This window comes from Micromesistius poutassou (genome assembly GCF_964030765.1).
Source record: "Micromesistius poutassou genome assembly, chromosome: 2".
Taxonomy (NCBI): Eukaryota; Metazoa; Chordata; class Actinopteri; order Gadiformes; family Gadidae; genus Micromesistius; species Micromesistius poutassou.
The window spans coordinates 13,834,278-13,847,745 of NC_140272.1; the positions used below are offsets into that span (position 1 = coordinate 13,834,278).

Consider the following 13,468-nt stretch of genomic DNA (forward strand, 5'->3'; position numbering starts at 1 on the left):
GGGAAGGTGAATAACGAACAAAAGTAGACTTCCATGCTTAACATTTACTGCAAAATGTCACAATTATGCAGGAATATACGTGATGTATCTTTTAAAGAACCCGCCTGTTCCAAGTCACATGTTTAATAATGACTACAGCTCCCTGGTGGTCTAGTGGTTAGGATTCGGCGCTCTCACCGCCGCGGCCCGGGTTCGATTCCCGGTTAGGAACTCACCTTTATTGGTGATGTCCAACCAAATCCAATACAACCCACTGTTGATAACCAATGTCAAAGTATTCATTGGGAAGGTGAATAATGAAGAAAAGTAGACTTCCATGCTTAACATTTACTGCAAAATGTCACAATTATGAAGGAATATATGGAGTGTATCTTTTAAAGAACCCGCCTGGTCCAAGTCACATGGTTAATAATGACTGCAGCTCCCTGGTGGTCTAGTGGTTAGGATTCGGCGCTCTCACCGCCGCGGCCCGGGTTCGATTCCCGGTTAGGGAACTCACCATTATTGGTGATGTCCAATCCAATTCAACCCACTGTTGATAATCAATGTCAAAGTATTCATTGGGAAGGTGAATAACGAGCAAAAGTAGACTTCCATGCTTAACATTTACTGCAAAATGTCACAATTATGAAGGAATATATGGAATGTATCTTTTAAAGATCCCGCCTGGTCCAAGTCACATGGTTAATATTTAATGCAGCTCCCTGGTGGTCTAGTGGTTAGGATTCGGCGCTCTCACCGCCGCGGCCCGGGTTCGATTCCCAGTTAGGGAACTCACCTTTCTTGGTGATGTCCAAGCAAATCCAATGCATCCACTGTTGATAACCAATGTCAAAGTATTCATTGGGAAGGTGAATAACGAACAAAAGTAGACTTCCATGCTTAACATTTACTGCAAAATGTCACAATTATGAAGGAATATATGGAGTGTATCTTTTAAAGAACCCGCCTGGTCGAAGTCACATGGTTAATAATGACTACAGCTCCCTGGTGGTCTAGTGGTTAGGATTCGGCGCTCTCACCGCCGCGGCCCGGGTTCGATTCCCGGTTAGGGAACTCACCTTTATTGGTGATGTCCAAGCAAATCCAATGCATCCACTGTTGATAACCAATGTCAAAGTATTCATTGGGAAGGTGAATAACGAACAAAAGTAGACTTCCATGCTTAACATTTACTGCAAAATGTCACAATTATGCAGGAATATACGTGATGTATCTTTTAAAGAACCCGCCTGTTCCAAGTCACATGGTTAATAATCACTACAGCTCCCTGGTGGTCTAGTGGTTAGGATTCGGCGCTCTCACCGCTGCGGCCCGGGTTCGATTCCCGGTTAGGGAACTCACCTTTATTGGTGATGTCCAACCAAATCCAATACAACCCACTGTTGATAACCAATGTCAAAGTATTCATTGGGAAGGTGAATAACGAGTAAAAGTAGACTTCCATGCTTAACATTTACTGCAAAATGTCACAATTATGAAGGAATATATGGAATGTATCTTTTAAAGATCCCGCCTGGTCCAAGTCACATGGTTAATATTTAATGCAGCTCCCTGGTGGTCTAGTGGTTAGGATTCGGCGCTCTCACCGCCGCGGCCCGGGTTCGATTCCCAGTTAGGGAACTCACCTTTCTTGGTGATGTCCAAGCAAATCCAATGCATCCACTGTTGATAACCAATGTCAAAGTATTCATTGGGAAGGTGAATAACGAACAAAAGTAGGCTTCCATGCTTAACATTTACTGCAAAATGTCACAATTATGAAGGAATATATGGAGTGTATCTTTTAAAGAACCCGCCTGGTCCAAGTCACATGGTTAATAATGACTACAGCTCCCTGGTGGTCTAGTGGTTAGGATTCGGCGCTCTCACCGCCGCGGCCCGGGTTCGATTCCCGGTTAGGGAACTCACCTTTATTGGTGATGTCCAAGCAAATCCAATGCATCCACTGTTGATAACCAATGTCAAAGTATTCATTGGGAAGGTGAATAACGAACAAAAGTAGACTTCCATGCTTAACATTTACTGCAAAATGTCACAATTATGCAGGAATATACGTGATGTATCTTTTAAAGAACCCGCCTGTTCCAAGTCACATGGTTAATAATCACTACAGCTCCCTGGTGGTCTAGTGGTTAGGATTCGGCGCTCTCACCGCCGCGGCCCGGGTTCGATTCCCGGTTAGGGAACTCACCTTTATTGGTGATGTCCAAGCAAATCCAATGCATCCACTGTTGATAACCAATGTCAAAGTATTCATTGGGAAGGTGAATAACGAAGAAAAGTAGACTTCCATGCTTAACATTTACTGCAAAATGTCACAATTATGCAGGAATATACGTGATGTATCTTTTAAAGAACCCGCCTGGTCCAAGTCACATGGTTAATAATGACTACAGCTCCCTGGTGGTCTAGTGGTTAGGATTCGGCGCTCTCACCGGCGCGGCCCGGGTTAGATTCCCGGTTAGGGAACTCACCATTATTGGTGATATCCAATTCAACCCACTGTTGATAATCAATGTCAAAGTATTCATTGGGAAGGTGAATAACGAAGAAAAGTAGACTTCCATGCTTAACATTTACTGCAAAATGTCACAATTATGAAGGAATATATTGAGTGTATCTTTTAAAGAACCCGCCTGGTCCAAGTCACATGGTTAATAATGACTACAGCTCCCTGGTGGTCTAGTGGTTAGGATTCGGCGCTCTCACCGCCGCGGCCCGGGTTCGATTCCCGGTTAGGGAACTCACCTTTATTGGTGATGTCCAATCCAATTCAACCCACTGTTGATAACCAATGTCAAAGTATTCATTGGGAAGGTGAAAAACGAACAAAAGTAGACTTCCATGCTTAACATTTACTGCAAAATGTCACAATTATGAAGGAATATATGGAATGTATCTTTTAAAGATCCCGCCTGGTCCAAGTCACATGGTTAATAATGACTACAGCTCCCTGGTGGTCTAGTGGTTAGGATTCGGTGCTCTCACCGCCGCGGCCCGGGTTCGATTCCCGGTTATGGAACTCACCTTTATTGGTGATGTCCAAGCAAATCCAATGCATCCACTGTTGATAACCAATGTCAAAGTATTCATTGGGAAGGTGAATAACGAACAAAAGTAGACTTCCATGCTTAACATTTACTGCAAAATGTCACAATTATGCAGGAATATACGTGATGTATCTTTTAAAGAACCCGCCTGTTCCAAGTCACATGGTTAATAATCACTACAGCTCCCTGGTGGTCTAGTGGTTAGGATTCGGCGCTCTCACCGCCGCGGCCCGGGTTCGATTCCCGGTTAGGGAACTCACCTTTATTGGTGATGTCCAACCAAATCCAATACAACCCACTGTTGATAACCAATGTCAAAGTATTCATTGGGAAGGTGAATAACGAAGAAAAGTAGACTTCCATGCTTAACATTTACTGCAAAATGTCACAATTATGAAGGAATATATGGAGTGTATCTTTTAAAGAACCCGCCTGGTCCAAGTCACATGGTTTGTAATGACTATAGCTCCCTGGTGGTCTAGTGGTTAGGATTCGGCGCTCTCACCGCCGCGGCCCGGGTTCGATTCCTGGTTAGGGAACTCACCATTATTGGTGATGTCCAATCTAATTCAACCCACTGTTGATAATCAATGTCAAAGTATTCATTGGGAAGGTGAATAACGAAGAAAAGTAGACTTCCATGCTTAACATTTACTGCAAAATGTCACAATTATGAAGGAATATATTGAGTGTATCTTTTAAAGAACCCGCCTGGTCCAAGTCACATGGTTACTAATGACTACAGCTCCCTGGTGGTCTAGTGGTTAGGATTCGGCGCTCTCACCGCCGCGGCCAGGGTTCAATTCCCGGTTAGGGAACTCACCATTATTGGTGATGTCCAATCCAATTCAACCCAATGTTGATAACCAATGTCAAAGTATTCATTGGGAAGGTGAAAAACGAACAAAAGTAGACTTCCATGCTTAACATTTACTGCAAAATGTCACAATTATGAAGGAATAGATGGAATGTATCTTTTAAAGATCCCGCCTGGTCCAAGTCTCATGGTTAATATTTACTACAGCTCCCTGGTGGTCTAGTGGTTAGGATTCGGTGCCGCGGCCCGGGTTCGATTCCCGGTTAGGGAACTCACCTTTATTGGTGATGTCCAAGCAAATCCAATGCATCCACTGTTGATAACCAATGTCAAAGTATTCATTGGGAAGGTGAATAACGAACAAAAGTAGACTTCCATGCTTAACATTTACTGCAAAATGTCACAATTATGCAGGAATATACGTGATGTATCTTTTAAAGAACCCGCCTGTTCCAAGTCACATGTTTAATAATGACTACAGCTCCCTGGTGGTCTAGTGGTTAGGATTCGGCGCTCTCACCGCCGCGGCCCGGGTTCGATTCCCGGTTAGGAACTCACCTTTATTGGTGATGTCCAACCAAATCCAATACAACCCACTGTTGATAACCAATGTCAAAGTATTCATTGGGAAGGTGAATAATGAAGAAAAGTAGACTTCCATGCTTAACATTTACTGCAAAATGTCACAATTATGAAGGAATATATGGAGTGTATCTTTTAAAGAACCCGCCTGGTCCAAGTCACATGGTTAATAATGACTGCAGCTCCCTGGTGGTCTAGTGGTTAGGATTCGGCGCTCTCACCGCCGCGGCCCGGGTTCGATTCCCGGTTAGGGAACTCACCATTATTGGTGATGTCCAATCCAATTCAACCCACTGTTGATAATCAATGTCAAAGTATTCATTGGGAAGGTGAATAACGAGCAAAAGTAGACTTCCATGCTTAACATTTACTGCAAAATGTCACAATTATGAAGGAATATATGGAATGTATCTTTTAAAGATCCCGCCTGGTCCAAGTCACATGGTTAATATTTAATGCAGCTCCCTGGTGGTCTAGTGGTTAGGATTCGGCGCTCTCACCGCCGCGGCCCGGGTTCGATTCCCAGTTAGGGAACTCACCTTTCTTGGTGATGTCCAAGCAAATCCAATGCATCCACTGTTGATAACCAATGTCAAAGTATTCATTGGGAAGGTGAATAACGAACAAAAGTAGACTTCCATGCTTAACATTTACTGCAAAATGTCACAATTATGAAGGAATATATGGAGTGTATCTTTTAAAGAACCCGCCTGGTCGAAGTCACATGGTTAATAATGACTACAGCTCCCTGGTGGTCTAGTGGTTAGGATTCGGCGCTCTCACCGCCGCGGCCCGGGTTCGATTCCCGGTTAGGGAACTCACCTTTATTGGTGATGTCCAAGCAAATCCAATGCATCCACTGTTGATAACCAATGTCAAAGTATTCATTGGGAAGGTGAATAACGAACAAAAGTAGACTTCCATGCTTAACATTTACTGCAAAATGTCACAATTATGCAGGAATATACGTGATGTATCTTTTAAAGAACCCGCCTGTTCCAAGTCACATGGTTAATAATCACTACAGCTCCCTGGTGGTCTAGTGGTTAGGATTCGGCGCTCTCACCGCTGCGGCCCGGGTTCGATTCCCGGTTAGGGAACTCACCTTTATTGGTGATGTCCAACCAAATCCAATACAACCCACTGTTGATAACCAATGTCAAAGTATTCATTGGGAAGGTGAATAACGAAGAAAAGTAGACTTCCATGCTTAACATTTACTGCAAAATGTCACAATTATGAAGGAATATATGGAGTGTATCTTTTAAAGAACCCGCCTGGTCCAAGTCACATGGTTAACAATGTCTGCAGCTCCCTGGTGGTGTAGTGGTTAGGACTCTGCGCTCTCACCGCCGCGGCCCGGGTTCGATTCCCGGTTAGGGAACTCACCATTATTGGTGATGTCCAATCCAATTCAACCCACTGTTGATAACCAATGTCAAAGTATTCATTGGGAAGATGAATAACGAAGAAAAGTAGACTTCCATGCTTAAAATTTACTGCAAAATGTCACAATTATGAAGGAATATATTGAGTGTATCTTTTAAAGAACCCGCCTGGTCCAAGTCACATGGTTAATAATGACTACAGCTCCCTGGTGGTCTAGTGGTTAGGATTCGGCGCTCTCACCGCCGCGGCCCGGGTTCGATTCCCGGTTAGGGAACTCACCATTATTGGTGATGTCCAATCCAATTCAACCCACTGTTGATAATCAATGTCAAAGTATTCATTGGGAAGGTGAATAACGAGTAAAAGTAGACTTCCATGCTTAACATTTACTGCAAAATGTCACAATTATGAAGGAATATATGGAATGTATCTTTTAAAGATCCCGCCTGGTCCAAGTCACATGGTTAATATTTAATGCAGCTCCCTGGTGGTCTAGTGGTTAGGATTCGGCGCTCTCACCGCCGCGGCCCGGGTTCGATTCCCAGTTAGGGAACTCACCTTTCTTGGTGATGTCCAAGCAAATCCAATGCATCCACTGTTGATAACCAATGTCAAAGTATTCATTGGGAAGGTGAATAACGAACAAAAGTAGGCTTCCATGCTTAACATTTACTGCAAAATGTCACAATTATGAAGGAATATATGGAGTGTATCTTTTAAAGAACCCGCCTGGTCCAAGTCACATGGTTAACAATGACTACAGCTCCCTGGTGGTCTAGTGGTTAGGATTCGGCGCTCTCACCGCCGCGGCCCGGGTTCGATTCCCGGTTAGGGAACTCACCTTTATTGGTGATGTCCAAGCAAATCCAATGCATCCACTGTTGATAACCAATGTCAAAGTATTCATTGGGAAGGTGAATAACGAACAAAAGTAGACTTCCATGCTTAACATTTACTGCAAAATGTCACAATTATGCAGGAATATACGTGATGTATCTTTTAAAGAACCCGCCTGTTCCAAGTCACATGGTTAATAATCACTACAGCTCCCTGGTGGTCTAGTGGTTAGGATTCGGCGCTCTCACCGCCGCGGCCCGGGTTCGATTCCCGGTTAGGGAACTCACCTTTATTGGTGATGTCCAAGCAAATCCAATGCATCCACTGTTGATAACCAATGTCAAAGTATTCATTGGGAAGGTGAATAACGAAGAAAAGTAGACTTCCATGCTTAACATTTACTGCAAAATGTCACAATTATGCAGGAATATACGTGATGTATCTTTTAAAGAACCCGCCTGGTCCAAGTCACATGGTTAATAATGACTACAGCTCCCTGGTGGTCTAGTGGTTAGGATTCGGCGCTCTCACCGGCGCGGCCGGGGTTAGATTCCCGGTTAGGGAACTCACCATTATTGGTGATATCCAATTCAACCCACTGTTGATAATCAATGTCAAAGTATTCATTGGGAAGGTGAATAACGAAGAAAAGTAGACTTCCATGCTTAACATTTACTGCAAAATGTCACAATTATGAAGGAATATATTGAGTGTATCTTTTAAAGAACCCGCCTGGTCCAAGTCACATGGTTAATAATGACTACAGCTCCCTGGTGGTCTAGTGGTTAGGATTCGGCGCTCTCACCGCCGCGGCCCGGGTTCGATTCCCGGTTAGGGAACTCACCTTTATTGGTGATGTCCAATCCAATTCAACCCACTGTTGATAACCAATGTCAAAGTATTCATTGGGAAGGTGAAAAACGAACAAAAGTAGACTTCCATGCTTAACATTTACTGCAAAATGTCACAATTATGAAGGAATATATGGAATGTATCTTTTAAAGATCCCGCCTGGTCCAAGTCACATGGTTAATAATGACTACAGCTCCCTGGTGGTCTAGTGGTTAGGATTCGGTGCTCTCACCGCCGCGGCCCGGGTTCGATTCCCGGTTAGGGAACTCACCTTTATTGGTGATGTCCAAGCAAATCCAATGCATCCACTGTTGATAACCAATGTCAAAGTATTCATTGGGAAGGTGAATAACGAACAAAAGTAGACTTCCATGCTTAACATTTACTGCAAAATGTCACAATTATGCAGGAATATACGTGATGTATCTTTTAAAGAACCCGCCTGTTCCAAGTCACATGGTTAATAATCACTACAGCTCCCTGGTGGTCTAGTGGTTAGGATTCGGCGCTCTCACCGCCGCGGCCCGGGTTCGATTCCCGGTTAGGGAACTCACCTTTATTGGTGATGTCCAACCAAATCCAATACAACCCACTGTTGATAACCAATGTCAAAGTATTCATTGGGAAGGTGAATAACGAAGAAAAGTAGACTTCCATGCTTAACATTTACTGCAGAATGTCACAATTATGAAGGAATATATGGAGTGTATCTTTTAAAGAACCCGCCTGGTCCAAGTCACATGGTTTGTAATGACTATAGCTCCCTGGTGGTCTAGTGGTTAGGATTCGGCGCTCTCACCGCCGCGGCCCGGGTTCGATTCCTGGTTAGGGAACTCACCATTATTGGTGATGTCCAATCTAATTCAACCCACTGTTGATAATCAATGTCAAAGTATTCATTGGGAAGGTGAATAACGAAGAAAAGTAGACTTCCATGCTTAACATTTACTGCAAAATGTCACAATTATGAAGGAATATATTGAGTGTATCTTTTAAAGAACCCGCCTGGTCCAAGTCACATGGTTACTAATGACTACAGCTCCCTGGTGGTCTAGTGGTTAGGATTCGGCGCTCTCACCGCCGCGGCCAGGGTTCAATTCCCGGTTAGGGAACTCACCATTATTGGTGATGTCCAATCCAATTCAACCCAATGTTGATAACCAATGTCAAAGTATTCATTGGGAAGGTGAAAAACGAACAAAAGTAGACTTCCATGCTTAACATTTACTGCAAAATGTCACAATTATGAAGGAATAGATGGAATGTATCTTTTAAAGATCCCGCCTGGTCCAAGTCTCATGGTTAATATTTACTACAGCTCCCTGGTGGTCTAGTGGTTAGGATTCGGTGCCGCGGCCCGGGTTCGATTCCCGGTTAGGGAACTCACCTTTATTGGTGATGTCCAAGCAAATCCAATGCATCCACTGTTGATAACCAATGTCAAAGTATTCATTGGGAAGGTGAATAACGAACAAAAGTAGACTTCCATGCTTAACATTTACTGCAAAATGTCACAATTATGCAGGAATATACGTGATGTATCTTTTAAAGAACCCGCCTGTTCCAAGTCACATGTTTAATAATGACTACAGCTCCCTGGTGGTCTAGTGGTTAGGATTCGGCGCTCTCACCGCCGCGGCCCGGGTTCGATTCCCGGTTAGGAACTCACCTTTATTGGTGATGTCCAACCAAATCCAATACAACCCACTGTTGATAACCAATGTCAAAGTATTCATTGGGAAGGTGAATAATGAAGAAAAGTAGACTTCCATGCTTAACATTTACTGCAAAATGTCACAATTATGAAGGAATATATGGAGTGTATCTTTTAAAGAACCCGCCTGGTCCAAGTCACATGGTTAATAATGACTGCAGCTCCCTGGTGGTCTAGTGGTTAGGATTCGGCGCTCTCACCGCCGCGGCCCGGGTTCGATTCCCGGTTAGGGAACTCACCATTATTGGTGATGTCCAATCCAATTCAACCCACTGTTGATAATCAATGTCAAAGTATTCATTGGGAAGGTGAATAACGAGCAAAAGTAGACTTCCATGCTTAACATTTACTGCAAAATGTCAAAATTATGAAGGAATATATGGAATGTATCTTTTAAAGATCCCGCCTGGTCCAAGTCACATGGTTAATATTTAATGCAGCTCCCTGGTGGTCTAGTGGTTAGGATTCGGCGCTCTCACCGCCGCGGCCCGGGTTCGATTCCCAGTTAGGGAACTCACCTTTCTTGGTGATGTCCAAGCAAATCCAATGCATCCACTGTTGATAACCAATGTCAAAGTATTCATTGGGAAGGTGAATAACGAACAAAAGTAGACTTCCATGCTTAACATTTACTGCAAAATGTCACAATTATGAAGGAATATATGGAGTGTATCTTTTAAAGAACCCGCCTGGTCGAAGTCACATGGTTAATAATGACTACAGCTCCCTGGTGGTCTAGTGGTTAGGATTCGGCGCTCTCACCGCCGCGGCCCGGGTTCGATTCCCGGTTAGGGAACTCACCTTTATTGGTGATGTCCAAGCAAATCCAATGCATCCACTGTTGATAACCAATGTCAAAGTATTCATTGGGAAGGTGAATAACGAACAAAAGTAGACTTCCATGCTTAACATTTACTGCAAAATGTCACAATTATGCAGGAATATACGTGATGTATCTTTTAAAGAACCCGCCTGTTCCAAGTCACATGGTTAATAATCACTACAGCTCCCTGGTGGTCTAGTGGTTAGGATTCGGCGCTCTCACCGCCGCGGCCAGGGTTCAATTCCCGGTTAGGGAACTCACCATTATTGGTGATGTCCAATCCAATTCAACCCAATGTTGATAACCAATGTCAAAGTATTCATTGGGAAGGTGAAAAACGAACAAAAGTAGACTTCCATGCTTAACATTTACTGCAAAATGTCACAATTATGCAGGAATATACGTGATGTATCTTTTAAAGAACCCGCCTGTTCCAAGTCACATGGTTAATAATCACTACAGCTCCCTGGTGGTCTAGTGGTTAGGATTCGGCGCTCTCACCGCCGCGGCCCGGGTTCGATTCCCGGTTAGGGAACTCACCTTTATTGGTGATGTCCAAGCAAATCCAATGCATCCACTGTTGATAACCAATGTCAAAGTATTCATTGGGAAGGTGAATAACGAAGAAAAGTAGACTTCCATGCTTAACATTTACTGCAAAATGTCACAATTATGAAGGAATATATTGAGTGTATCTTTTAAAGAACCCGCCTGGTCCAAGTCACATGGTTACTAATGACTACAGCTCCCTGGTGGTCTAGTGGTTAGGATTCGGCGCTCTCACCGCCGCGGCCAGGGTTCAATTCCCGGTTAGGGAACTCACCATTATTGGTGATGTCCAATCCAATTCAACCCAATGTTGATAACCAATGTCAAAGTATTCATTGGGAAGGTGAAAAACGAACAAAAGTAGACTTCCATGCTTAACATTTACTGCAAAATGTCACAATTATGAAGGAATAGATGGAATGTATCTTTTAAAGATCCCGCCTGGTCCAAGTCTCATGGTTAATATTTACTACAGCTCCCTGGTGGTCTAGTGGTTAGGATTCGGTGCCGCGGCCCGGGTTCGATTCCCGGTTAGGGAACTCACCTTTATTGGTGATGTCCAAGCAAATCCAATGCATCCACTGTTGATAACCAATGTCAAAGTATTCATTGGGAAGGTGAATAACGAACAAAAGTAGACTTCCATGCTTAACATTTACTGCAAAATGTCACAATTATGCAGGAATATACGTGATGTATCTTTTAAAGAACCCGCCTGTTCCAAGTCACATGTTTAATAATGACTACAGCTCCCTGGTGGTCTAGTGGTTAGGATTCGGCGCTCTCACCGCCGCGGCCCGGGTTCGATTCCCGGTTAGGAACTCACCTTTATTGGTGATGTCCAACCAAATCCAATACAACCCACTGTTGATAACCAATGTCAAAGTATTCATTGGGAAGGTGAATAACGAAGAAAAGTAGACTTCCATGCTTAACATTTACTGCAAAATGTCACAATTATGAAGGAATATATGGAGTGTATCTTTTAAAGAACCCGCCTGGTCCAAGTCACATGGTTAATAATGACTGCAGCTCCCTGGTGGTCTAGTGGTTAGGATTCGGCGCTCTCACCGCCGCGGCCCGGGTTCGATTCCCGGTTAGGGAACTCACCATTATTGGTGATGTCCAATCCAATTCAACCCACTGTTGATAATCAATGTCAAAGTATTCATTGGGAAGGTGAATAACGAGCAAAAGTAGACTTCCATGCTTAACATTTACTGCAAAATGTCACAATTATGAAGGAATATATGGAATGTATCTTTTAAAGATCCCGCCTGGTCCAAGTCACATGGTTAATATTTAATGCAGCTCCCTGGTGGTCTAGTGGTTAGGATTCGGCGCTCTCACCGCCGCGGCCCGGGTTCGATTCCCAGTTAGGGAACTCACCTTTCTTGGTGATGTCCAAGCAAATCCAATGCATCCACTGTTGATAACCAATGTCAAAGTATTCATTGGGAAGGTGAATAACGAACAAAAGTAGACTTCCATGCTTAACATTTACTGCAAAATGTCACAATTATGAAGGAATATATGGAGTGTATCTTTTAAAGAACCCGCCTGGTCGAAGTCACATGGTTAATAATGACTACAGCTCGCTGGTGGTCTAGTGGTTAGGATTCGGCGCTCTCACCGCCGCGGCCCGGGTTCGATTCCCGGTTAGGGAACTCACCTTTATTGGTGATGTCCAAGCAAATCCAATGCATCCACTGTTGATAACCAATGTCAAAGTATTCATTGGGAAGGTGAATAACGAACAAAAGTAGACTTCCATGCTTAACATTTACTGCAAAATGTCACAATTATGCAGGAATATACGTGATGTATCTTTTAAAGAACCCGCCTGTTCCAAGTCACATGGTTAATAATCACTACAGCTCCCTGGTGGTCTAGTGGTTAGGATTCGGCGCTCTCACCGCTGCGGCCCGGGTTCGATTCCCGGTTAGGGAACTCACCTTTATTGGTGATGTCCAACCAAATCCAATACAACCCACTGTTGATAACCAATGTCAAAGTATTCATTGGGAAGGTGAATAACGAAGAAAAGTAGACTTCCATGCTTAACATTTACTGCAAAATGTCACAATTATGAAGGAATATATGGAGTGTATCTTTTAAAGAACCCGCCTGGTCCAAGTCACATGGTTAACAATGTCTGCAGCTCCCTGGTGGTGTAGTGGTTAGGACTCTGCGCTCTCACCGCCGCGGCCCGGGTTCGATTCCCGGTTAGGGAACTCACCATTATTGGTGATGTCCAATCCAATTCAACCCACTGTTGATAACCAATGTCAAAGTATTCATTGGGAAGATGAATAACGAAGAAAAGTAGACTTCCATGCTTAACATTTACTGCAAAATGTCACAATTATGAAGGAATATATTGAGTGTATCTTTTAAAGAACCCGCCTGGTCCAAGTCACATGGTTAATAATGACTACAGCTCCCTGGTGGTCTAGTGGTTAGGATTCGGCGCTCTCACCGCCGCGGCCCGGGTTCGATTCCCGGTTAGGGAACTCACCATTATTGGTGATGTCCAATCCAATTCAACCCACTGTTGATAATCAATGTCAAAGTATTCATTGGGAAGGTGAATAACGAGTAAAAGTAGACTTCCATGCTTAACATTTACTGCAAAATGTCACAATTATGAAGGAATATATGGAATGTATCTTTTAAAGATCCCGCCTGGTCCAAGTCACATGGTTAATATTTAATGCAGCTCCCTGGTGGTCTAGTGGTTAGGATTCGGCGCTCTCACCGCCGCGGCCCGGGTTCGATTCCCAGTTAGGGAACTCACCTTTCTTGGTGATGTCCAAGCAAATCCAATGCATCCACTGTTGATAACCAATGTC

General features: G+C 43.7%; 1 protein-coding gene and 18 non-coding genes across 19 annotated transcripts in view; 18 read left to right on the forward strand and 1 right to left on the reverse strand.

Moving 5' to 3' along the window:
* The window catches only part of eogt (EGF domain-specific O-linked N-acetylglucosamine (GlcNAc) transferase), a gene marked incomplete at its 3' end in the record, with an annotated part of 164,772 nt that overhangs the window by 56,889 nt on the left and 94,415 nt on the right, over nucleotides 1-13,468 (reverse strand). The gene's annotated exons all lie outside the window — the stretch shown is intronic.
* AC3HAE_009662 (transfer RNA glutamic acid (anticodon CUC)) lies at nucleotides 423-494 on the forward strand. The gene has a single exon. It is a non-coding gene; the product is annotated as a tRNA-Glu (tRNA).
* On the forward strand, nucleotides 985-1,056 carry AC3HAE_009674 (transfer RNA glutamic acid (anticodon CUC)). Its single transcript has one exon. It is a non-coding gene; the product is annotated as a tRNA-Glu (tRNA).
* On the forward strand, nucleotides 1,835-1,906 carry AC3HAE_009687 (transfer RNA glutamic acid (anticodon CUC)). The gene has a single exon. It is a non-coding gene; the product is annotated as a tRNA-Glu (tRNA).
* AC3HAE_009699 (transfer RNA glutamic acid (anticodon CUC)) lies at nucleotides 2,118-2,189 on the forward strand. Its single transcript has one exon. It is a non-coding gene; the product is annotated as a tRNA-Glu (tRNA).
* AC3HAE_009711 (transfer RNA glutamic acid (anticodon CUC)) lies at nucleotides 2,675-2,746 on the forward strand. Its single transcript has one exon. It is a non-coding gene; the product is annotated as a tRNA-Glu (tRNA).
* AC3HAE_009723 (transfer RNA glutamic acid (anticodon CUC)) lies at nucleotides 3,237-3,308 on the forward strand. The gene has a single exon. It is a non-coding gene; the product is annotated as a tRNA-Glu (tRNA).
* On the forward strand, nucleotides 4,636-4,707 carry AC3HAE_009735 (transfer RNA glutamic acid (anticodon CUC)). The gene has a single exon. It is a non-coding gene; the product is annotated as a tRNA-Glu (tRNA).
* AC3HAE_009748 (transfer RNA glutamic acid (anticodon CUC)) lies at nucleotides 5,198-5,269 on the forward strand. The gene has a single exon. It is a non-coding gene; the product is annotated as a tRNA-Glu (tRNA).
* AC3HAE_009760 (transfer RNA glutamic acid (anticodon CUC)) lies at nucleotides 6,044-6,115 on the forward strand. Its single transcript has one exon. It is a non-coding gene; the product is annotated as a tRNA-Glu (tRNA).
* Nucleotides 6,606-6,677, forward strand: AC3HAE_009772 (transfer RNA glutamic acid (anticodon CUC)). The gene has a single exon. It is a non-coding gene; the product is annotated as a tRNA-Glu (tRNA).
* Nucleotides 6,889-6,960, forward strand: AC3HAE_009784 (transfer RNA glutamic acid (anticodon CUC)). Its single transcript has one exon. It is a non-coding gene; the product is annotated as a tRNA-Glu (tRNA).
* AC3HAE_009797 (transfer RNA glutamic acid (anticodon CUC)) lies at nucleotides 7,446-7,517 on the forward strand. Its single transcript has one exon. It is a non-coding gene; the product is annotated as a tRNA-Glu (tRNA).
* Nucleotides 8,008-8,079, forward strand: AC3HAE_009809 (transfer RNA glutamic acid (anticodon CUC)). The gene has a single exon. It is a non-coding gene; the product is annotated as a tRNA-Glu (tRNA).
* AC3HAE_009821 (transfer RNA glutamic acid (anticodon CUC)) lies at nucleotides 9,407-9,478 on the forward strand. The gene has a single exon. It is a non-coding gene; the product is annotated as a tRNA-Glu (tRNA).
* On the forward strand, nucleotides 9,969-10,040 carry AC3HAE_009833 (transfer RNA glutamic acid (anticodon CUC)). Its single transcript has one exon. It is a non-coding gene; the product is annotated as a tRNA-Glu (tRNA).
* AC3HAE_009845 (transfer RNA glutamic acid (anticodon CUC)) lies at nucleotides 10,531-10,602 on the forward strand. Its single transcript has one exon. It is a non-coding gene; the product is annotated as a tRNA-Glu (tRNA).
* AC3HAE_009857 (transfer RNA glutamic acid (anticodon CUC)) lies at nucleotides 11,650-11,721 on the forward strand. Its single transcript has one exon. It is a non-coding gene; the product is annotated as a tRNA-Glu (tRNA).
* AC3HAE_009870 (transfer RNA glutamic acid (anticodon CUC)) lies at nucleotides 13,058-13,129 on the forward strand. The gene has a single exon. It is a non-coding gene; the product is annotated as a tRNA-Glu (tRNA).